We start from the raw sequence: 25,221 nt of genomic DNA, 5'->3' as shown, positions 1-25,221 counted from the left end.
GATTTAACAGTATATACAGGCTACAATGATGATGTCATATGTGGCTATGCTCATAAAATGCTCACCTAGGGCACAATCCCATGCTTCTGCAGCGCGATGGATAGCTCACTAATGCACGCGGTGTAAGCCTCATAAATATGAAAGGCTTCCACTAGTTCCCTTAAAGCGCTTACTGTGCCGGGAACACAAATGTAAACAGATCATCATCATCCTTATTTATTATACCCTTAACTCGGGTGTGGTATTAGATAAAGAGGGGGAGGTTACGAATGAAAAGAACACAAAAATTGATGACCAAAATAGAAGCACAAAACTCAAAAGGCTCAAGTACAAAATCACACTTCGAATGATACAGGCGCTGCAATCAAAACGAAGAGGAAGCAACAATTTATGACTTCAGATGACACATCAGGCATTGTTTAAATCTAACAGGAACACGTTCGATTACAGCATGTTCAGGAAACTTTCCATGTCCCAATTTCTCCTGGTAAAAAAATATTTGTTAAATGCGTGTGTAGATCCATGTAAGCGCCGGATGCTGATAAAGTTGAACAGACGAGATGATGTACGTGTGCACTGGTGGCACTAGTAAAGAATCACAGAGATTGGGGCAGTTGTGGTAAAGTTTATGAAACAGACAGAGGCAGGAAATTTGCATTCAAGGGCTAGTGGGCTGATACCGAGAGATGACAAATTAATACTGTTGATGCTGTAGCGAATGTCATAGTTTGAAGATTTAAAACAGACAGCGCGATTCTGGATGGATTCAATTTCGTTAATGAGGTGCGCCTGATTAGGAGACCACATTGCCAATGCGTATTGGAGCTTCGGGCGAATGAAAGTTTCGTACGCAAGTTTACCAATGGATGGCGGTGATTGTGAAAGTGACCTTCTTAGGAAGCCCGGCGTTCAAGTGTCAGCAGCTAGTTTTGTGACATGCTCATTCCATGTTAGTTTATTGACGATCAGGTCGCCTAGACTCAAGTTGTGATATGATAGCTGAGTTTAGTGAATATGCATAGGAAACGTTGGAACCTTTACCTGAGACGTGCATAAATTTTAATTTATAGTTACGTTCAGTTCCGTCATCCAATCTGAACACCAATTTTCAATTTTACGTAAGTTGTTCTCCAGGGTTAGCTGGTCATCGTGAAAAGAAATGTGACGGTACAACATGCAGTTAACGGCGAACAGACCAATGGATGATGCTATGATATAGGGGAGGTCATTTACGAAGATTAGAAAAAGCAACGGCCCGACGTTACTTCGTCAGTGGCGGAATGATACTCTCCGAAGACTGTGCATTGGAAGCGGTTTGTGGGGAAACAGTTAATCCAGGATAAGATTAGTGGCATTTAAAGAATACGCAGGCAATTTAAACATTAGCCTTTAGTGGGAGACATCATCGAGTGTTTTCGAAAACTACAGAAAAATTACTTCGGTTTGGAAAGACGAGTCAAGGTTAAAGTTAAGGTCAGAAGTGTATTAACAAAGTTGGGTCTCGCATGAAAGGCCAGAGCGGAAACCATGCTGACTTGCAAAAAAAGAGAGTTATTTTCAAGGTGGTTTGCATCATTGGAGTAAACGACGTGTTCCATGATCTTACAGGCAGTTAATGAAATAGGGCGATGATTGGATGGATTCCCGATTTGAACACAGAAGCTACTCTGCTTAGTTTCCAGTAGTCCGGAATCGAATTGCTAACTAAGGACTGGATGAATATGATCTTTAAGATATTGCTGGAAATAATTTTAGTAGAGTGAAGTACCTTTGCAGGGATATTGTCGGGGCTGGGGCTACTTGAGAGTTAAGGCTGTCAATACGTTTTACGACTCCTTCGGAACTGATATGAATGGAGGGCATCTGGACGAAGTTTAAAGGAGGCAGGGTAGGTCTGCTAAGGGCAGGTTCAGATGTGAAAATAGAAGAGAACTATGAATTCATAGCATCAGAACGCTGATCGTTTGGTACAGGGAAGCTGTCATGATTAAATAAGGAAATGTTGTGGCTTTTCGTGAGGAGTAAGTATATTCCAAATCTTTAGGGGGTTGGTACGGAGGACGCAGAGTAGGTCCTGCTGATGAAACTTTTCCTTTGAGCGTCTTAAAAGTTTTATGTACTGCCTCACGCAAGTATTTTTCCCATTTGGGCTTAGAATGTGATGTCCTGGCTGCAAGAAAAAAGCGTTTTTTTCTTTCGGGATAGCTTTCTCAAAGCGTTCGAATACCACGCTTTTCCTGTATTGCTGTCAATAGAAGCAAGAGGGACGTACCTGTGAATCAGAGATAAAAGTTTGTGCTTGTATAACAAGCAGTTTTTGTTCACAGATTTTAGTGGCAGATTCGCGAAAAGAATAAAAAAATATTTCTAACTGTTAGTTGATACCAGAAATGTCTGCCCATTTGTAGTCGCGCATGTATTGTCGGACAGATGGTTGTCGGACAGGGTTGGGGAAGGATAAGTCGAATAACAGCATTTTGTGATCGCTCACACCACTGACACATTGCACTGACTGTACCAAATCTGGAGTGGTGGACAATACTAGATCCAATGTGTTATTATTGCGAGTTAGCGTGCTGACTTTTCAGGAAATGTTAAAAGTAAAAGCGGGGTAAAAAAATTCTTTGGACCGGCAAGGGGACGCAGATAAGCTGATCAATTCAATATCAGGAAAGCTAAAATCGCCACAAAGTATATAATTGTCGTGAGGAAAGCGAAAATTAAATTCAAGAAAGACCTAGTGCAGATCGCTGGTGAAAGAGGCATCAAAATTCGGTGGGGCGGTAAGAGGCAATCAGTATATTTGTGCTTCCAGGAGGCGAAATATTTACACAGAGGACTTCACTGCGGTAGCCAATATCAACAAGTGGAGGAAGGTGAACCCGATTTTACCAGCACGAGAAACCCACCGCCCCTACGACCAGCCCCATCGAGCCTATGAATGGCGAAAGATGACATGTCTTCAAGCAGTTCGTCATTACTGCTGTCCGGAGTCAGCCATGTTTCGGTGAATACCGCAATATTACTCTGATTGTTTTTTAAAAGAGCTTCCACAGTTTCCTTCTTTGGGATGAAACCGCGAACGTCAGCGAGCACTACAGGCATTTTTCAAAAGATACGCGGACGCGCTGATGGGAGCTTGGACTTGTGTATACAACGCCAGGACCGGGCGCCGGTTCGTTCGCGGTGACTGCTATGCTTTTAATTCTTGCACGGACTCGGAGACACCGTCATAAATGTACACCTTGTTGCCAATAACGAGCTTGTCAAAATGCATCTTGAAGTTGGGGCACATCTGCTGGTAGGCAGCTCTCAACGAGCGCTAAAAACGCGACGAACGCTTCGCGTCATCTGCCACTTCGCTTCGATGCGCGGCCGTGTCGGGCGCAGTGGCCCTCCAGAGAGCGCAACCATGCGCTCGCGTTACAAGAGAAGGTTGCTAGTGACACGTCGACAGGACCAGATGGTATTCCGATTATATTAATAAAAAAGCTTGGACCAAAACCCAAGCAAACATTAATAGAGGTAGTGAACAAAATGGTAGTGGATGGCAAAGCCCCCAATGAATGGCGATCAAGTAGAATGAACATGATATACAAGGGAAAAGGGGACAAAGCGGACGTATGCAAATACCGTCCTTCAGAAACGCACTGCGATGAGTCTCGGTTAGCCTGAGCAGCTGTCTGTGGAAGGAATTTAGCAATGAAAGGGGAGCATGCCTCTAGCGTGCGAAGATGCGGTACGCGCGCGCGCTTCTTCGCTGCTATCGCGGTGGCCTCATTAATCCCATAGAATCATCGCTATATTTGAATCTAGAAATTGTGTATTTTAAGGTGCAGGCGACAAGAATAAAGCGGATGGCAGAAACAAAATTGTTGGAGCGAACCCACGCAAGCGCATTTCGTACAGCGCTGTTTGTGCCGTCTGCCCCGGCATGGTTTCGTTTTTGTGCTATCGTTCGCGCAAGCGTCGATGTAACTCTGCCAACACACGCACAAAAAATCACGTGGTTTGTAAGTGTGTTGGCGTTGGCCTGGGTGCTTCCAGAAGTCGCCGAACGCAGCTGCGAACAAGTGCCTATATAGAGTACGTGTATAGTCTCGCTTTTTCTGGTCGGCGTCGCCATTACGCGCGCATTGAACGAATTCCGAGACGGTGTAAACTACCATCGTGAGATGACTTTCACGACGTACGATAAGGGAATTATGCAACAATTGCATTATGCAACAGATATAGGCGATCGAGTTTCAGTTGTAGGGGCTTCTGTGGCAGCTGGACTATCTGGCTCATATGAAAAAAAAAAACGTACCGGGAAAAACGGAGCAACCGCGAACGTAACCGCGGGTTCTACTGGATGTTTGTTCTGCAAAGGGAAAATTAATCCTGCCTCTTTTCATTGCGAGGGCTAGAAGCGCCAGATGCGGAATTCCATCTCATATCGATATATCACTGTTTCGCTGTGCCGCATGCAAGCACTATGATCAGTGCATTTGGTGACAAAACCTTTTATGCGCGATCCTTCCTCGAACACACGCTCACACAGTGAATTCTCGTTGCTTAGTACTCGCTTTTATAGCTCAAACTTTCGGTCAGTCTATTAGAACTGCATTAAGAGCGCGAAGAGTGAGCGCGTGTGTACGGCGGTGGTTTTGTAGCCGTGCTCCCTTTGAGCAGTCTTATATATAAATTTGTCGTTATAATAAACTTTTGAGACTCGCGACAAGTATTTTGAAGATGAAGACAATATATCCAACGGTTATTACGTTTAGGGACAAATTGTGCGCGCGCAAAGGGTGGGAAATATATACACTATTGTGCGTTTTTATCGCTGACACTTTCAAAAATTTCCCCGCCTCAACCGCTGGCTCGTTTGCGGTGAAACTGCACACAGATCTTGCGTATTATGGTAACTTTTGTATCGTAGCAAGTTTGACAATGGTACTTACTTAGTTGAGCCGTGCATGATGCGAAAACGTAATCGTCTACGTAGAGATCGGCAACCAAAACCCGCAAACGCTTTTTCGCTCAAGGGCGGCAGTGGCGCCATCTGTTTTGGGCACTGGAAGCCGTCACGACTAGGCCGGCGAGGCGAGCATTGCAAACAAATTCTTTAAAAGGTAAAGCCTCGTTAAATCATTTGTTCTGATATTTTTCCGCTTAATTAGTCGAAAATGTTGTAAGCGCTTCAGTAGAAGCAGACGAAACGACAGGAACGGCATATTCAAACGGCCCGTTCTTTTTGCAACGCTCTCCTCGATGGCCTTGTCGTGACGCTCTGCGCTACCGCAAACAGATGGCGCCACTGCCCCCCTTCAGCGAAAAAGCGTCGTCTGCGGGTTTTGGCTCGTCGATCTCTCGTAGACGCTTACGTTTTCGCATCATTTGCGCCTGAACTAAGTAAGTACCATTGTCAAACTTGCTACGATACAAAAGTTACCATAATACGCAAGCTCTGTGTGCAGTTTCACTGCAAACGAGCTAGCGGTTGAGGCGGGGAAATTTTTGAAAGTGTCAGCGATAAAAACGCACAATACTGTATATGGCCACGTACCAATGCTCAGGTATTGGTTTGGTTTATGGGGGTTTAACGTCCCAAAGCGACTCAGGCTACGAGAGACGCCGTAGTGAAGGGCTCCGGGAATTTCGACCTGGGGTTATTTAATGTGCACTGACATCGCACAGTACACGGGCCTCTAGAATTTCGCCTCCATCGAAATTCGACCGCCGCGGCCGGGATGGCACCCGCGTCTTTCGGGCCAGCAGCCGAGCGCCATAACCACTCAGCCACCGCGGCGGCTCTGGTCAGGCATTCGACGTCTCGATACTTCAAACTATGAAGTGACCGAAAATTTGTTCAAACTATGCTGATTAGAAACAAAGGGTAAAGGGGCAGCTTTGTCGCACTGAAATACGCGATTTTGACGGAAGCGAAGTGCCAGTTTGTAAATACCGCAGGTTGGAATTAAGAGATTTCCCTGTCTGTGTACAGTACACACCTTACATACCCCTCTGGCAATAATGGCCCTCAGCAGCTGAGATAAGTTAGAAGAAAAAAAATTAATCTGACATTAACAGGTGATGCAACTTCACTCAACCACATAGCTCAAGCCACTGTTCTGCTTGAGGAAAGATAGGACACAACAGTAAGAGAAGACTATAAATCTATAATAAGACTATAATAAGAGAAGACTATAATATAAAAAAGACTATAAAAGCTTGATATTACCCAGTTTGTGCACCCGAAGCATAAATCATGAAAATCAGGTTAAGTCCAGTTCCTGCTCAAAAAGTGCCTTCAAGAGGATGTAATTTTCCAGTCCAACAGTCTGAAGCTACCGTATAGAAACTGGCAGACGTCTTGAACCTGAAGGCAATAGATAAACTGGCCGTGTGATGGTTTCCATGTCATGTTGCATGGCATGAATTACTGCGGAAGACATCGTTTTCTTTATGCTCTTTTACAGTGCAGTTTCGGGTAATGCCAATTTCACAAACTGCCAGCAAGAGCCCAGCGCTACAGAATCCGCCTCGTTTGCAGCGAGTTGCAATCCCAGTAGCACTGCTAGGGCTGTTATCTTTGTAAAATACCTACAATGAACATTCAATTCAAAGGGCCTAGATTATAATGTTCAGCAAGAGCTTCCCTAGCACTGTCATCGCTCAAGTGCTGAATGAGGTGGTGGTATGGGTACAAGCATCCCACTCAGTGATGATGCAATTAGAAAAGTCACTACCCTCCTGTAATAAAGTTGAAACTGGCCCCTCCTATGCAATAAATGTAGGCACATGCAGTGCCCACAATCATCCTGTTCATTCCCTGATTTACATTTTCAGTGGGCTTCAGCACCAGTTTAAGTTGTCTCAAAGCAGTATGTTAGTGAAATTTCTTTCTTTTCATTAACTTTGTGGAGCATTTTCTGCTGCAATGGCATAAACAGGAAGGCACTATGCGGTTCTGCAGGAACACTTCAGACTGTGATGTGACACACGGCAAGCACTTACCTCAAATATGAGTAGGTTACTCAGAGGAAACAATGTGGTAGTTGGGTATAGTCTTCAAAAAAAAAACTGCTTTGTAACACGGTTTTTCCATACGGCCAACGAAGTTGTTACTCATTTATTCATACACTTCATTAATTACTAACAAGGCGTGTCAGTAGGAATACTTTATTTGGCAAGGAAGTCCTGGCCGACGTGGGCCTAATGCGACTGCCTGTACGCCAAGGTGCAGACTTGTGGGCACATTTTTGAGCCAGTAGCCTGGAACGGGGAATAGGAGCCTTGGACCAGAGAATGCCGCGCCATGCAAGGTCGGCTGCTGCAGTCCCTCCACTAGTATCAGTCATACACAGGGTTGGATGCCATGAAAAGAGAAAAAGTATGCAAGCTCAGAACAATAAAATGCAACTAATAAACCACTAAGACAAACCCACAAACAAATACACAAATAATGGAATGCATATGAAGGAAAAAAGATAAAGACATCTCCCAACAGGCTACAGCAGCAGCCCACGCACTCCTGTAGTGGCTTTGCGTATGGACACTAGAAAGATCCTTAAAAAAAAGGATAAAAGGAACATTGTTCAAGATGTGCCAGAGAAACCACACACAAAAAGAAGTGTGTACAAGGCAGAGACGAAGAATGAATAAAAATAGTCAAGACAAACAATGAAAGAGTTTCTGAAAGGCTTCTGAAGCTGGCACACAGGAGGTCACAAGCTCCATATGTTAAACCCAAAACCTTAAAGGGGCGGAGACATCAAATTTTTGGTTGGAGTGTTCTTAGTTTCAAACATTGCATACTCCCACCCGGCATGTGATACGTGCTCTGCAATTCAAATATGCACATTAAATATTATCGCATCATTTATACTGAGTGATTTCGGTTTCTGAGTGTCGGGGTGCATTATGACGTCACTCCCAAGGAAGAGCAGCAACCCTGGTCATGTGGGCTCCAAAAGTAGTGACACAGGAACCGCTGCATCGTCTGGTCTCGTACACATGCTGTGCATATCAGGGCCTTTTGAAATGCCGGCCAGTACTGCAATATGCTTTATTTTGAAACTACATAGTTCAAATTATAAAACAGATATTTGAAATTACAACGCAAACATGTTTCCACAAAATGCAGTGATGAAAAGACACATGTCATTCCTCTTCATAATTTATCGCATCCTAAAGCTTATTGAGCATCTCAATGAATGAGGAAAAATCATGTAGAATGGTACAATTAGTCTGAGCCATAACTGTGTTCAGGAAAAAACATGACAGCTTGACTTTGTAAGTCGCTGAACAACAATCTTTCGACTGTTCATTTCTCGGCCTTTTGGCAAAGATCATAGCACTGAAGCGCGGCCTTGTGGTAGAGCACCCGCCTCACATTCGGGAGGTGCTGTGTTTGATTCCCAGTGCCGCCGGGTACCCACCGGTTTTAAGATTTCGCCGCCATGGTGCTCAGCTCATCTAGGGTGAGATGCTTGGGAGAAGGGTCTTCGACCAAACCGTTGCCTTGACGGATCAGAGATAAGTTCCGGCGTCAAACAACCCTAAATCCATCTGGTGCGGTAGAAGTCCCATCTTTTTTTTTTAAACCAGTCATGCACACCTGCCGATGCGTGTGAGCCAGCCACAACGGTAGCAAGAAAATACCGCTGCACTTTGCTCGAAGGAGGTTTGTGAGCGGAGAGAGCTATGGCACATCTGTCTTGAGGCTAGAGAAGTGAACGTTAAGTTTTGTAACTGGCACAAGGCGAGAGTTTTGGACTGCGGGTTTTAACCACGTGGTGACATTTTTGTGTCTGCATTTGACAGGAATTTTGAGGCGCAGGCTATCCTTCCCACGCAGTGCAGCCCTGCAGAGCCGAGCACTAGGCCGGGGGCCGCCTGTTCCCATTGGATTAATTGGCTGGTGGACCGGAGGCCGCGGGAATCGTACCCACGACCTCCCGTAGTCGAGGCGAGCACTCAAGCATGAGCCCACGGCTGCGGTGGAGATGCTCTTGTCACAGTTCAGACACTGAAAAGGCGTATGACGTGATGTGGCATTGTTGAGAAACATTAATGACACAAAAAATCGATGAACAGCAGCTTAAAGGGACACTGAGCAGAAATTGAAGTTGGCTTGTATCGATAGAATACCAGCTCCTGTTCCCAAGAACGCCACTCTTACTGAAAACAAAGCTCTTGTAAGGTAGAAAATAGCAAGAACCAAAATACAGGTATCGCCGCCACAGGCTGATCTCGCAAGTACAAGCGTGCTGACGTCATAGGACAAGAGACGCCACCTTGGAGGAATTGTCCTGCCTACATGGAGGTCGCGAATCTTTGAGGCTATCGAAGGAAGGTTGCACGGTTCAATATTGAAGTAAGTTTTGTTTTAAAACCAACAGTGCACTTTTATCGCACAAGGAAGACAGACAAAAGGCAACCTGAATGTTGGAAGCAAAGAAAACTGATGCTTGGCGGCGCCACATGCAGCCAGGAGAGCTTCGATTTGATATGGCGCTTTGCGTCTATGAGCTTTGCGTGCCCCGAGGCTTTGTTTTTGACGCGCCTCGATTTACAAGCGCCGAACAGCAGAGGAGCTCCAAGTGCTAGTTAACCTTTGAAGGAGCTTGTTAAGGCTGGTCAGGTGATCGCCACAGCCGATGAAAAACTATGATGGCACGATGGTCGGTGATCGTAGAAGGCCGTTCGCAGTATAAAGAGCACTTGTGCTCTTCGCACGCTCGCTCGGCGAAACATTCCCGGCTGTGCCAGGCAACTTCAAACTACTTAACGGAAATCGTTTATTAGGGACGGGAGATAAGGTACAAGGCAGTTAAGAAAAATTGCTGACGGCCTAGCGCTGTTAGGCCAGGATGTACGTAACGAAAGTGCGAAGACTTCTGCATCGGAAGAGTGCATTCACTAGAAGCGCCTTTATTAATGGTTAACCTTGAGCCGTCGTGGCGGAGTGGTAGCATCTCCGCCTGAAATGCTAAAGGCCCTGGTTCGATCCCGAACCTCGGTGCAGGATTATTTTTTATTCAGTGAGTGGGCGGGGGGTTTCAGTGGCTCCCATAGATGCCGCCACCGAATACGTTGGTTAGTGGTTAAGCGCACGCTCTGTTAAGGAACGTTTATACACCGGCGTAATGCGCGCGCACGCTGCATGGCGACGTTACGTTGGCCAAAGCGAGACCCTCTATACTCCAACTGCGCTTGACCGCTGACGCGTTCAGCGGCTTCGGCGCACACTGACCGCACTGGCGGAGTGCTTTGAGCATGTCTCTATTTCGCGCCGAGTGCGTCAGCCGCCGCCGGCCCGGCCAGACCGATTCGGCTCCGTGGCGAGGTGCGTGTTGTGACGTAATTCAATAGTTTCGGCAGTTGGGCGGAGCTTTTCGTTTCGAGCTCTCGGCGAATTTAATCCATTCACAGTACACATATGAAGGTACATGCAAGTGGGCGAGGCGAGAGAGCCTGATCCAGTGGACCCGTTGGATCTACCGGAAGCCGTTGAAGCATCGTGCGTCGGCTTTAGTTTCAAGCCGCCAACTTTAAACGCGAGCGCCCTTGAGCACCCACCCGTTTCTTGTGGCAAAAAAATAAATAAGTAACTTTAATTGGCCCTTGCAACCGTGGGAGACCTCGACGCAGCCTGCTGCACAGTGCAACCGTGCCGTTAAAGGAATCAATCCATTGTCCCCAAAGCCCCGGCCAGCCTCCGATGGGCACAACGCGCCGACCTTGTCCTGGCCCTTCGCGACTCCCCGCACTGGGGTTATGATATCTGATTATCAATGGCTGCTCACTGAGGAAGGGGGAAACGACCCGCCGGCGCCTAACCTAACCGTGCTCCCTCAAAAGCCTCACATGCTCTCTGGGGCTGAAGTCGCTGAAATGTGGGCCGGAGTTTTTGCGAGAACCTCGTCGTCGGGTTCGGGATCACTCGTTAAGCTGGCAAGACACCGGTGCAAACGTAAACGAATTGACGGCGGTAGCGACCCCCGATAGACGCTTTCAACATGCGGCGGCGGAAGCTTTCATTTCGGCAGCTGCTAGACCGCACCGCTAGCGGCCAGAAGTCACGGAGTCTGCGTTTACGTCACGTTTCATGTCACTCCGTCCAGTGACGTCATAAGAGATCTCGAGTTTGAATCGGAGCGGCGGGAAAAACTTCTTCAACTTGGAATCCAGATTTCTTTGAAATAAATGCACCTTTCGCTCGCGGACAAGCTGCAACAAAGCCATGAAATGCCGAACTATCAGATTTTGCTAACAAAAAAAAAATTGATAGAGCTCTTCTCAGTGTCCCTTTAAGCTACAACAAGAGTGAGAGCATTAACAAGACGACCTCTTCCACTCTCCCTTGTGACACCTCCAGCTGTGGAATGCTGCCCCAGATGCAGCATTCTTGATGGGACATGGCCCACTTAACTCTTGTGCATGGGTTTCACCACACTGGAATCCCTGGCCGTAACGGACCCAGAGATGCTGACACATTTCAACTAGGAATCCGTGCAGGAATTTCAGCAGCTGTTTCCCTTCTCACTAGATGAAAAGTGCCTGGGTGATCTGGAGTCCTAGATTTGGAAGTCTGTTAAAATTATGCTCACAAGTTTTTGCTTTCTTTTAATGGTTCATAAGAGTGGTGGCCATATGTGCTGACATTACATGTGCTTTCACAAAAGAAACAAACAACTCTACTTTGAAAAAATTCTGGAAAATTTCTAAACGGAACACTCTGCATGCTTTCAGGGGCTCCATACACTGCTCATTGTACTGCAAAAGAATACTTCAGGCTTTCAAGAAGGAACCCTTGAACAAGAGGGCTGAAAGGTTGGTTTGCTCATCACTGAGAAGCACTGCCTTTTACTGCCTTTCCAATGAAGGCACACTCTGGCATCCCTTTCGATAGCAGCAATGCCACAGGACAAGCATCAAGCGATTTCCACAAAAAGTAACAGCTTTTTACGACCTCGTCATCACAGCTCGAACCGCAGAGAAACTAGCCTCTATTTGTTTCTGCAACAGCCTACAAGATTGACGGGGCCTGAGAGCAAGATTTACAGATCGATTTTGATGACACACTGGAGTGGCGTGGCACCTCGCATCAGTATACTGAAAGTGCATGAATTCTGCACATTACTATGACTACGGCTTATTCCACAGAAAATACTTTTGAATGTAGCTGTGTCTATTCATATGCACCAGACCAAATTTAATGAGCAGTGTGGCAACCTGTACAGAACCAACCAGTATACACAATGCTCACTTAATTGAAGACAAGAAAAAGACAGCTAGAACAGACAGGCTGCCATGCCTAATATTCATTAGAAGCAAAAATATGTCATGCCAATAAGAGCGAACCGTGTGCTGGACACTCGCAGTATCGTTAAAACTCGCAGCAGACCTCTGCGTTAATTTCAGCCTGTCCTTTTCCGAGACTTGACCACTTTCTTGATGGTATCCCTCACAACTCGCCGATTTTTCCAGGTAAACGAAATTCCTCTTGACAATTCTAGGTTGCTAGACACCCTTTAAAACCGTCACAGCCCTTCAAAGAAATACAGTAGAACCTTGCTGTTCTGTTCTTGGTTCGTGTAATCTGCAGTATCACAAAACGAAAAATTATGCGTGTTGTGCTATTTTTATTCACAATACAAATTCTGGATAACTTTTTGAAGCGATTCCCTGGTATACATGTCCATAATTTTGCCAAATTGTGACCATATGATGCATTCAGAGACCAAGAGAAAATACCAGCCAAGCTAGTCATCATATTTGGATGCTTTGCCCACACGCACCTGAGCACTGCGGAAGACGCCGCTGCTGCCCTGCACAAAGGCAAGGACACAAAGCATCTTAAGAGCAGCTGCGGCTCTTCCACAATGCTCAAGTGTAAGGGGACAAAGTATCTGAGAACGGTAAGAAATGGTTGACGGACTGGACATGCCATGAAACTTCACCCCCATGGAAAACAAAAATATGGAAACAACTTGCAAACGCTAGAAAAGGAACTTTTCAAAATTTGTTCCAGCACATTCACAAAAGTTTTAATGAAGTGAAAGTGCCAATAAATGCCAGGGACTAGGAAATGGTGCAAAACCTGGACATAGAGCCAATCACGTGCAGACCAGCAAAAAAATTTTTCATAGGGGCTAATTTAAGCTTGTTGCTAAAACATTGCATTCATAACATCTAAAAAAAAAATGAAGGGGGACAGGGGGGGGGGAACAAAAAAATAGAAGGGAGGGTGGCACAAACCTTTGCCTTAAAAATGCAAAAGGTCTTGTTGCGTACCATTTGCACAAGCTATCATGTCAGGATTTCGCATTCATTGAAAAGCAGTGTGCAATCACCTTGAAATCAGTGTGTGGCAGACTAGCCAGTAATTAAATTACTGTACTATAATTACAGTAATTAAATTACTTTTCTCACTAATTTCTAATATAATTCATTACTTTTGTGGCCTGGTAATTTATTAATGTAATGAACTACTTTCAAGCAGTAATTTCACAAAAAAGTAATTACTAGCGATATTACTTTTGCTGCATACTGAGTCCATGCTTCTCCCCGTGTCTGCCAACCTTTGGCCTCGCGTTTGTGGAGATGAGCATATACAAAGCACAGATGCAGTTTATGGGGGTTTAACGTCCCAAAGCAATCGACTAAGGCTATGAGGGACGCCATAGTGAAGGGGTCCGGGAATTTTGACCACCTGGGGTACTTTAACGTGCACTCACATCGCACAGTACACGGGCCTATAGCATTCTGCCTCCACTGAAATGAGACGCCACAGACGGGATCAAACCAGAGTCTTTTGGGCCAGCAGCCGAGCACCATATAACCAATGAGCCACCGCGGCGACTCCCAAAGCAAGAGTAAATTACGGGGGCACTTGAGACTACTTCGATGCTTTGAAGGCAAAAAACATTCATTTTTTAATTTATATTGTTTCCTTCCTTTCTAATGACACACCTACTCATTAGCATACAGTCATTAGGTAACACATACATTAAATGAATCATTATTCGGGAAGAAGCAACGCAGTTTTGTGGCCCACGGGTTGCGCGATCGCCTCGCAATCTGAAGACCCTCAATTGGTTCAATTCTCTACATCTTGGGAAGAAATTTTTCCCTCTGCTGACGACATCATTGGGGGTTGTGGACCACGTTTCCTGGAAATCGACGACGACGCCAGGTATCAATGTCAATGTGTCATATAAGGCGTTCCCCTTAAAAGTGCACAACCAGTAATGGCCAGCACTCCAGGGAAGCGGAGCACGTGGACGAGAGGTGACGTGCGCATAGGCGTCAGCACTGCCTTGGTGAAGAGTCTGCATATCAGTCACAGGACTGGCATGCATCTTCCTGCACTGCACACGATCTCACACACAAACGCACTGCGAGCGCTTGAGCAAGTACTTTGACGTCGCCGCACTGACAAGAAGTCTCAACTGACACGTCTAAGAAAGTTATTCGTGAGTTTTCGGGTTTTGGTGGCCTCATTTGAGGCCCTATTTCTAACTGAAGGGCAACATAGGCAACAGCGTCTCAGCAACATGCAATGTATTTCCACCAACTTGCCTCCAGAACAAATCAATTGAACAGCAGAATTGGCAGCTTCTCGTGCCCCTGCGCACTTCTGGGATGATGCGTCGATAAGCAGTCAATGCACTCCCGCTGTTTACGCGGATGACAAATTCTTCAAAATCAGAATGGTGGGACCATATTACACATTGAACGATGTACTTCTGACTGAAGACTGATATGACAAAGAACTCATCTACATCAGTAAAGCGGCTGTTCAAATTGACTAAAGAGGGGCAAAATTTCTGACGCCCATTTTCAAGCTCAGTGGCGGTGCAAAAAAAAAAAAAACTAGAAATTTTTTGCACAAAATATGACCAATGCGCAACATTTTAGCATCGAAACAAAGTAATTTTCATTACTTAAGGCAGGTAATTATAATGTAATGTTATTACTTTTTGAGAACAGTAATATGTAATATAATTTAATTACTTCTGTGATTTCTAGGAAAGTAATTAGTAATGAAATTTAATCACTTTTCAAAGGTAATTTTGCCACGTATGGTGTGGGGTCAGCAGCTGCCTAGGGAACTGCTCAGTGTCCTTAAGTTCTTATGCAAACAATGACACACCACCCAGTTTCCTACATGTGACAATGTCCATGAGAAAAAGGAATATTGTGACAAGACCACGAAGCTGGCTGTGGTCCGTTACAGAGCACTCGCGCTAGGCCAATGGCCATTAAATTATATCTCTGCCGTCGTTCACCGCGCCTCACTCTTTGGACGGCAACCACACAACAATATTATACACAACACAGCATTTGCATTAGAGGGAATGGCCAAGAGCATTTTCCATTTGGCTTTCTGCGTGCTAAAGGAATATAGACACGTAATTTTGGTGGCATGTTTTCTTCTCTACAACGATGCAGAAAATACTACTATCTATGAATCACCATGTGATATTTGCCCATCCCCGCTAAATAATTTATAATTGAATTTTTTCTGTCACACTGTTTCAGTTTCAAGAGCCGAACAATTGCTGTGACATCAAAGAGTGCTTTTGTGTCATGTGAGGCATGGAAAAACGCCCATATAATCTCTGCTTCATCGTTATGATTTACTGCAGTGCTGAAGCCAGCCTTCCTCAAGAGCCGGAATGACAACTAATGTGGAAGCAGCGATTATATTGCAGTTTTTCACGTCTCACATGACCTACAACCTCTCTTTGAGGTCAGTCATCGTTCAGCTAGTGAAACTGAAACAGCACAAGAAAGAAATTCAGTTATATATTTTTTGGCAGCCATAGGAGCATACCACGCGGTAATCCGTGTATAATAATGCCTTACACCTCATTACAAAAAAAGATCGGTTTGGTTTAGGGGGGGGTTAACGTCCCAAAGTGAATCAGGCTATGAGGGACACTAGTGAAGGGCTCAGGAAATTTCGACCACCTGGGGTTCTTTAACGTGCACTGACATCACACAGTACATGGGCCTCTAGAATTTCGCCTCCATCAAAATTCGACCCCTGCAGCCGGCATCAAACACACGTCTTTCGGGTCAGCAGCCAAGCCCCATAACCACTGAGCCACCACAGTGGCGTCATTACATTAAAAAGAAGAAACCACACACCCAAAAGTTAGGTGTGTATGCTCCCTTAAAGAACACCAGGTGCTCAGAAATTCTGGAGCCCTTCATTACGGCGCCCCTCATAGCCTGATTCGATTTAGGACAAACCCCCGTAAGCCATAACCTTTCAGCAAATAACTGTCACCATTTCATTAAATAACTCGTGCCATACCTTCTCTGCTTCTTCGACCTACACATAGAGGAGGTGAGTGATTGAGGCGTCATAATGAAAACCTAAGCAGTCAAGTCGAGTCACATGGGCAGCATTTCAGCACTAATTCGTAAGTCGCCTGTGTGTATACATGCAACGATTTTTTTTCTTTCCGTGAAACGACCATTTCCTAGAGCAGGTTCATAGTAAAACCTCATTGCGATTTGATGCTTGAAAATTCTTCCAAGTGTTTCAGGATTTTGGTGGTTGTTGGTGTCGGCGGCACGCAGTTGGATGCAATTTCGTGACGACAGCAAGGCTATTGGACAATCGGACCTGCACTCGACCATTCGTTTTGGAAGCGGCCAGTGCCAAGGTGCATTTGAACTGCCTGAGCTGACGTTGCACGGTGCCGGCACCACCGCGGAACTTCACAGAACTAGTGCAGAGTGTGCAGCCAAATCAAAGAAACCTATCATGACCAATCTTAACAAAGCTGTAGTTCGGGCTTGTTCGTATAGCATATTAGAAGACATAGCGCAGCAAAACGGGACAGAGAAAAGGAGCACACAGGACGAGCGCTTACCCTGTGTGCTCCTTTTCTCTGTCCCATTGTACTGCACTATGTCTTTTTCTAATATCACCACAATGACCTGTCACACACTGCAACAGTGCCTTGTGAGCTTTATGCACCTCACAAGCTTCCAAACAGTCAAAGGACATCAAGCACATTGCCCACAATGTACATCTCTTTAAGGGCTCTTTACACCATCAGCTGTAAAAAGGTCTTAAGCTTAGAGGCCTTAAAATTAAGCTTGCCTCTCTAGTTGCCTCATGCGCTCCATTCTAGTTGGCTGCCTGGGTCCAAGCACCTTTCCCACGTAAAACCGATGCTCGGCGAAAGTGGCACAGCACTCATTTTAAAATTCTCACAGAAGGTCGAGGGCTCACTTTGTGGCGCCTTAGAGCCTTTGCTGCCTCAGCATTTTAACGTCCCATTTGTTCAGCCTCTGCGCCAGCAAGCCAACGCCGGACTGCCAGCAAGCCAACGCCGGACTCGAAGCAGGAATCGGGAAGGTCCCTGCATACCACAAAACTGCCAGTCAGTTTTTAAAGTCGTTTTCTGAAATAAATATGAATTTAAAAGAACATGTTTCGCGGTGCAGACGCCAAAGCGTAATTGCTTATCTCACCGCAATTTTTGCACCTGTTTCAGAAAGCGGATTGTAACAGCACCCCACAATTGTAAAGTGCAGCATTAAGTCAACACTTTACAGACTTTCCCAGTCGCGGAGTCACAAAAAATCGGACCGCGTACAAAACTCATCGTACAAACGGTAAGTTCAACTGGACTGTTGTCAAAAGTTTCCCGCCTTTTTTCGGGAGCACACAAAAGCTGGTAATTATGCGTGTTTTACATGACCATGAGCTACGTTGGGTTGGGTTGACAAAAGATATAAAACACGCTCAGCGTAAGCTCTTTTCTGTTGAACTGCACAGAGCTTTTGAGCAGAACTTACGAAAAAACAGATGAGTCTTTCCCTCCGGGCCTTTGGGTCCACTGCCGGGAAAGCGGGCTCAGCGCTTTATCTGCTAACACAAAATATTCGGGCGCAAGGAAGTTGACAACGGAATGCCGAGTGTCAGATAACGGGCAGCACTCAGTATTAGAGATGGGTCGCTCAGGAGTGAGCCGGATCTTCTGAGCCGCTCTTTTAAAAGAGCGGGTGAGCCGTGGCTCAGTAAAAGTGAGCGGCAGTTCTTTTGGAGATCCGGCTCACTGATCCATAGGACCGTAGTCCAGCGTAGTGATCCGTGTCGAACGGCGAACTGTCTGTTCCGTCAGAGCTGTGTCGCTGGGTCTTCTGCCGGGTGCGATTTTCGCGCCATCTGTTAGCAGTGCGAGAAAGCTGGTTTGTCGTTCAGTTAGCCGTGTCGAACCGTCCGTCAGAGCTGCTGGGTGCGATTTGCGCGCCATCTATTAGCAGTGCGAGAAAGCTGGTTGAGTGAACGGGTCGCCCGCTCTCTGAACGAGAGATCCGGATCTTTTGAAGAGCCGGGTCTTCGGCTCAGTGAGCCGAATGGCTCCTTTAGAGATCTGGATCTTTTGAAGAGCCGGGTCTTTGGCTCAGTGAGCCGTTTGGCTCCTTTGGAGATCCGGATCTTTTGAAGAGCCGGGTCTTTGGCTCAGTGAGTCGTTTGGCTCTTTTGGAGAGCCGCTCTTCTGGTGAACCGATTCTCTCGTTCAGTGAGCCATTTGGCTCTTTTGGAGAGTCGCTCTTTTGGTGAACTGCTTCTCTCGTGCAGTGAGCCGTGCGGCTCTTTTGGAGATCCGCTTCTCTCTCGTTCAGTGAGCCGTGCGGCTGTTTTGAAGGGGCGCTTCTCTCTCGTTCAGTGAGCCGTTCGAAGAACCGCTCAATCAGAGCCGGGTCTTCTGGCAAAGTGCATATTTCTGGGCGAGTTGGTTGAGATACATTCCGAGCAAAAGAGCGCTCGCAGAGATTGTCCTCGCTTTGTGTTGTCCTGCGGTGTTGTGTCTTCCTTGTTGTCGTCCGTTGTCTGCGAGCGCTGTTTCGCTCAGAACGTGTCTTCTGGCAAATCATTGGCAAAGGATGGCGCCGTTCGTTGACAGCTGTTGTTCGAGCGATGTCTCACGACTCCCACCGATCTTGCATCGTGAGCTGGTGCAACATTTCGAAGGTATTAGTAAAAATACCTATAACACGGTTATTCTACTAATGCACATATCGTTTTTTTTAAAGCCAAATAACTAAACTCTATAGCAGAGGTTACAGTGTAACCTGCTAGTTATTTGGCTTTAATGAAAACAAAACAATATATGCATCCGTAAAATAGCCGTGTAGTAAATTCAGGCATGGTCTCTTCCTTTTCTTTAGAGAGGAACAAGGCCTCTCCAGGCAGTGTTTGAAGATGGGGACGATTGTCAAATGCAGATGATGAAGAGAGGAAATATATATACATAAATGTACAAAGGCAAACTGAGTTACAAAAGCAGATCTCATACAGACGGCCGAACAAACTCTAACTAAAAAAAAGGTAATTCTCACACAGAGAACATACACTACAAGACCTTACTTATCGACCCACGTGTTAAAGCCTAGGTATATTTGCAGAATTACAAGCCACTGCACGGAGCCTCTAGCTAAACTAGGCAATACCGACTCGTGATTTGTAATGCATTTGCTTGCGTTTTTGTAAGTTTTATAAACAAAGAAGTTAGGGCGGCCGTATTTCGAGGCCCGTCCTAAGTTTCGATAACCAATGAAGGTAGCCACCTACAGCCCTGAAGTTTGACACAACCTCGAGCCCAGGGCTTGGATAAAAGAAAAACACATAACGAAAATTTCCGAAAAACCTATTATTACGGGAGCCCTTACCCTTATTGCGTGATGCTCTTTTCCTTCCCCGCCCCACCTGCGCGTCGCCTCTCGAAGGATGACAAGTTTTCTTTCTTTTTTTTTCTCAGCTAACTGGCGGTGCCACTAACCCACTGGCTCGTCCCAGAAATATCAGATAGCGGAGGCCCGCGACGCCTCGGCGCCATCAATAATAGAGACGCGCTTGAAGGAGCCGGTAGCATGCAGAAGGAAAAGAAAAAAAAAAGTGATGGTCCCTGCGCCGCACTTGTGGAGAGAGGGAGTGGAAAGGAAAGAACCACGGCTCACTCGTTCTTTAAAGGAGTTAAAAAGACCCGGCTCTTTCGTGAGCGACCCAAGTGAGCGGGTGAGCCGTTCAAATGATCCGGCTCACTTCAGTGAGCGGAGCCGTTCTGAGCCGCTCACTGAAGTGAGCCGTTTTGCCCATCTCTACTCAGTATGTGCATACCAACAGATAGCAAGAACAAATTACTCACGTGCAACACGATCGCACACTCCTCCCGCCGACCGGCCGTAGTGCTACTGAAAGCAATGCTCGGCTCGGCTCAAACATGAACAGGAAAAAAAAAAAAAAAAGCCGATGTGAAGTTTTTGATCAAACCAGATTCGACATCAGGAGTTCCCGGGTTCGAACCCGGCCGCGGCGGCTGCGTTTTTATGGAGGAAAAACGCTAAGGCGCCCGTGTGCTGTGCGATGTCAGTGCACGTTAAAGATCCCCAGGTGGTCGAAATTATTCCGGAGCCCTCCACTACGGCACCTATTATTCCTTTCTTCTTTCACTCCCTCCTATATCCCTTCCCTTACGGCGCGGTTCAGGTGTCCAAAGATATATGAGACAGATACTGCGCCATTTTCCTTTCCCCAAAAACCAATTATTATTATTATTATTGAAATAATGCTTGCGTTATTTCGACCTGGTTGTAAGCGAGGCAGGATTGGCTGTGAGCGCCCGTACGTCATGTTCGGCGATGTGTCGCGTTTGTCAAAGAAAACTTAGCGAATGTTGCAGATTATTGTTACAAGTGATGTTTTCTACGAGAAAAAAATAATTCCGAAGCACAGACATTGAAGTACAGCACTTGTTGTCATGACAACGGTGGGACGCCAGCACAGGCGCCTGCTTGCAAATGGTGCCTCTCTGCCAAGGGTCAATGCGCGCCGCTCGGTTGACTTGCACCTTGTGCACGGTGTTTTTACTTCGCTAGCTCGGCAGACACAAACGGTAAGTGCAGTTCCATTCATAAGGTCTGTGGCGCGCTCCTTTTCTTTCGCGAGGAGAGAACGGTGCATTGGAAAGGTGCTCAGTGAGAGTTGCACGACTCAGGATGCCGTTTCGCAGGTTGCTCGTTCACCACGAGAGGCCACAAGAGAATAGGTTCGAGAGCCCAATTATCCCAGCCCGCAGGAAGCACGGTCGCTCATCGCGCCGAGAGTAGTTCTCATCTAAGAACAAAAGGCCTGATCCGAGGATTATGTAAAGCTAATGTGACCATATTCTATGGAACCCAAAGTGGGACGGGGGGGGGGGGGGGGGGGGGGGTAGTACGAAGTGACCATTCAATCATACATTTTTATTCCAAACACTCAAAAGCCATTTTAGTTTTTCTAATGGGGATGACCCAAGCGAGACCCATAGAAGGCTTCTGACTTCATCAATCTGCTGGCACCATCGGTCGAGGTATGACGCTCAAGTTGCATAAAACTTCACCACAGTACTCACAACCTCTTCTCTTCGAACTTGTCCCTAGCTGTTCTTCGAGCTCTGTTGCCCTTGAGCGCACACTTGGCGGCAGAAATATGATTGCTCAAATCTTTCTTGCACTTTGGTCTGCAGCTGGCTTAAGGCGCTGTAGACTTCCACAGCTGTCTTTAACTAAAATTTGGAGTACAGTATATAGCTTCAAACATAGCAGCTTGACAATGCAAAAAATAGAGCCAGAGCTCTCCACATGGGTCTTCGAAAAAGGACTTGACGAGAGACGGACACTTGTCTATCGACAGCCAGGATATGCGTAGCGTAAGCGCGGCGATATCTAGTTCGAAGAGTTAATATATGAAAGACGCGCATTCACTACATGCGCCTTTATTCATGGTTAAACCTTGAGCTGTCGTGGCGGAGTGGTAGCGTCTCCGCCTCAAACGCCGTAGTAGTAATGGTTTTTATTTAAAGAATAATAAAAAGGAAGGAAAAGATTTTTGCTAGCCCCGGCATCTGCCATGGATACTGAAGCACCTGAGCTGGGGCAGCGGAAGTAAAGGATAGCAGGCAGAATGGAGAAATGAAATGAAAGAGGTGAGGGGACAGGAAGAGGGGATAGGGGGAGAGGTAATATACACAAACTATTTACACCAAAAGAAATGTGTATGGGTTGTGCGCGTGGCTAGTTCATGACGGAGCAATGTTGACTACAATGTTGACTACAACTGGAGTAGGGCATCCAGTTGTTAATCGTCCAAGATAGGACTCGCGGAGTGTTCGGTCACTGCGTGCAACTACCTGGCGGAGAATAAACGGGACGTCAAGCCCGTCTGTTCGAGGACTGCACAGAGGCTCACCAAGGTTCGCTCACGGGTGCGCGCACTGCCCTGCGGCCACAGTGTATAGTAGCATGCGCAGCGCCCTATAGGCCGCAAGCATATCGCAACGAGCATCGGCGAACGCGGCACAGCTCGCGGACAATGCGAGCCTCCGAGCCCTCACGGAAGCAAGCCTTGTCCGGCCTATCCAGTATTCAGCCAGCCATGAAAGCAGACGCGAGTTTGGGGAGGCCACGGTCAGGTTAGGGTAGTACCACCTTAGTCAGGTGGTGCTGCCGTACTGTGATGGATAGAGCGGATAAAGCCGCTAGTGATGGAGACAAGGTACCTTTCTAGGCCGTTCCGAAAACATACGATTTGTAAAGCAGAAAAAAGGTAAAAATAAACTCGCTCGCGTTACTCGCACCAGCCATGTTTAAAAGGAGGCGATCCTGAGAGCTATTTATCAACCAATGCTTCGTTAAAGCCAAAGTGGGACAAAACGCCGTCCCACAAGTACCTCGGTGGGACACCGGGACCATGGCTGCAAAAGCGGGACTGTCCCGCCTAAATCGGGACGTTTGGTCACCTTATGTAAAGCACGCGCAATACAGCAGCATAGCACTAAGGTGGGTTAATTTCTGTATATTTTGTTCCATGCCTATGTATGCATAGTAAGTTGGGCCAACGAGGAAAATGCCGTAAGTTGATTCTTGGATGCACGCTGGCTTCGGCAGTGTGGTCACTAGGGTGCACGGCCAAGATTTAAAGTTGTCTCTTTGAGGCATAACCCTCTTGATTGCGCTATGCGAAATGCATCGAAATATAGCGAAATGTAGTAGCAGGTCTGAGCATAGCTAGAAAAAGGTGGGGGGGCGGGGTGGATATGGCAGACATGTATGACAATAAACCTGTATGTATATTGTGTGGCATCTGTCGCCATCCATTCTGTGATGTGCGACGTTATAGGAAGTTTACGCTTAGTCAGGCATGTTAATGTCTTTTCGTCAACTTCCTTGACAACTATTTTGTTTTGAAAATAAAAACTCAACTTCGGCTTCGCGTGTGCCTTCTTCACGCGACACCACTGCTCTATGGTGAAGCCACCCTACCAAGTTATAAAGCCATCATGTTGCAGCGTCAAGAAAATGGTTCTGAAATTTTGAAAGAGGTCAGAAGTGCCCGTTTTTGTAGCGTCCGTATGTGGGATGTGGGTGCGCCGGACTGGGGACCACCACTGTCCACACCGGTTCGTAAACATAGGCTTTGAAGTTTAATTTCATAACAAAAATGAGTGTGGCTGCAAAAACAAAAATCTGTGTGGGTTTGGAAGGTTGCATGCACACCTTTGCAGAAGAACTGAGGATTGGGCGAGTTGGTGTTTATCCATCGCATTAAAAACCAGCGTTAAAACACACACAAGAGGACGAGACGAGAGACACGGAAGGCGCTGAACTTACAACTGAATTTTATTCGACAGTAAGAAGTCAATTTATACAATACACACACACATGTAAGATTGTCCCGTCAAACGCAAATGTACTGTAATCACCCAAATGCAATAAACCACCGGCCCTCAAAAAAAAAAACATTAAACAAATTTCCAAGGCAGATGCACTATCATCAACCCTGCTACCCACAATGAAGACACCAAAAAAACATTAAACAAATTTCTAAGGCACGTGCGCTATCATCAATCCCGCTACCCACAATGAAGACACTTCATTGTGGGTAGCGGGGTATATATGTAGCCTTCAGCATCTGTTATAATGTGTTTCGGTATATATATGACGAAGCGTGCCTGGAATTGTTATGATGCTCAAATACCCGAGATGCAGTGTGTGCAGTGCAATAGTCTCTGCTTTAATGCCTGTAATGACTTGACCCGAGTTTATTTGGTTCTGTATGAGTCCGACAATTTCTTGCATTTATTCTTTGCTGTGAACTTCTTTGTTCAGAGTCTAACCATGCGGAATACCCTTCAAACCGGTCTTGGTTGCTTCGGTTGTGTCTTTGCATTGTTGTTTTATCATTTCTCAGGGCAAAGTTCTCAACAGGCTTCTTGAGTGAGGCACTGCGCTCCACTTGCTCCACACCCAAGGCATCTTACATTCTTAATGACTTCATCATTAAATGCTGTAATGCTTCTGTGTCGCCAATGAACAGAATGGTTGCTAGCCATAGCAGGTGAGTTGTGATCATTTAGAGCAAGTTCTTTTCTCCTAGACTGCTCATTAACTAGGTCAGGTGCACTGTGGTCATTTTCTTCAGTAAAGGAAAGACTCCTCATATCTCCTGCTTTTCCAGTGCAGTAGCTTTTTTATGACTTTTGATAGAGCTTCATTGCTATGTATTGAAGCTTCATACTGATCCCAGGAGCTATAGTCATGAGCATAGTTCCATCAAACCTGCTGATTTCTGGTCTAAAAAGTTTGCCTATTGGCCTCGCTTCTCTCTGATGCGTCCTGAGAGCTTAAATATCGAACTGATGCATGTGGATTTTAGTTGGTAGCATGTTGCAGTTCCGCATTCCTTCGCATCACATTAATCTATAACAGATGGAGGCGCAGCTTCCAGCTGCTTTTGGAGCTTGGCTCCTAGCTCCCAGTCATCAGGCGCGCTTTGTTTTCATATTCCGCATTGGGTGGGGATGCCTCTATCAAAAGAATGGTCAGATTAACATGCAGCTCAACTACGTGTTTGGATAGGGAGGATGGCGGGTTGCCAAGATTTCAATTACTGTTGCAATGCCAGCTGAGTGCCGTGCACGACAAAGCTTTTCAAGTTGAAGAGAAAAGTGCACAGGTAATGCTGGTACGAAATACCGTCGGTGCTCGGTGTTTCTGTCGCTCTAGTGCAGAAACTGGTTGTCTTCTTCTTCAAGGACGTCGGGTCCTGGCTGCTGGCAGTGTAAAGTTCTACACTTTCAGTGTTCTCGGTAGCAGCTTCTGTAGTAGTCTTCAGCTCTCCATTCATACTTGCAGAGTTCTGGATTTTTGGTACCATCC

The 25,221-nt window shown here is 46.2% G+C and overlaps 1 protein-coding gene and 1 long non-coding RNA gene across 4 annotated transcripts in view; one reads left to right on the top strand and one right to left on the bottom strand.

Moving 5' to 3' along the window:
- Window positions 1-7,151: 7,151 nt before the first annotated feature.
- LOC144110828 (uncharacterized) lies at window positions 7,152-20,310 on the bottom strand. Of its 3 annotated transcripts, none has more exons than XR_013309932.1 (4): window positions 20,172-20,310; window positions 17,818-17,890; window positions 17,249-17,378; window positions 7,152-7,332 (listed from the first exon to the last, which is right to left on the bottom strand). It is a non-coding gene; the product is annotated as an uncharacterized LOC144110828 (long non-coding RNA). The 3 variants fall into 3 exon arrangements; XR_013309930.1 differs by having other exon boundaries at window positions 17,818-17,887; XR_013309931.1 differs by lacking the exon at window positions 17,818-17,890.
- Window positions 20,311-20,821: 511 nt separating this feature from the next.
- Window positions 20,822-25,221, top strand: part of LOC144110769 (HEAT repeat-containing protein 1-like) — a 62,131-nt gene continuing 57,731 nt past the window's right edge. Inside the window, exon 1 of the mRNA XM_077643914.1 lies at window positions 20,822-20,918. The gene's annotated coding sequence lies outside the window, so the exon portion shown is untranslated. The remainder of the gene's footprint in view (window positions 20,919-25,221) is intronic.

The sequence above is a fragment of the Amblyomma americanum genome, chromosome 1, assembly GCF_052857255.1.
Source record: "Amblyomma americanum isolate KBUSLIRL-KWMA chromosome 1, ASM5285725v1, whole genome shotgun sequence".
NCBI lineage: Eukaryota > Metazoa > Arthropoda > Arachnida > Ixodida > Ixodidae > Amblyomma > Amblyomma americanum.
The sequence above is the reverse complement of the archived record's forward strand: the minus strand, read 5'-3'. Positions and strand labels throughout refer to the sequence as shown.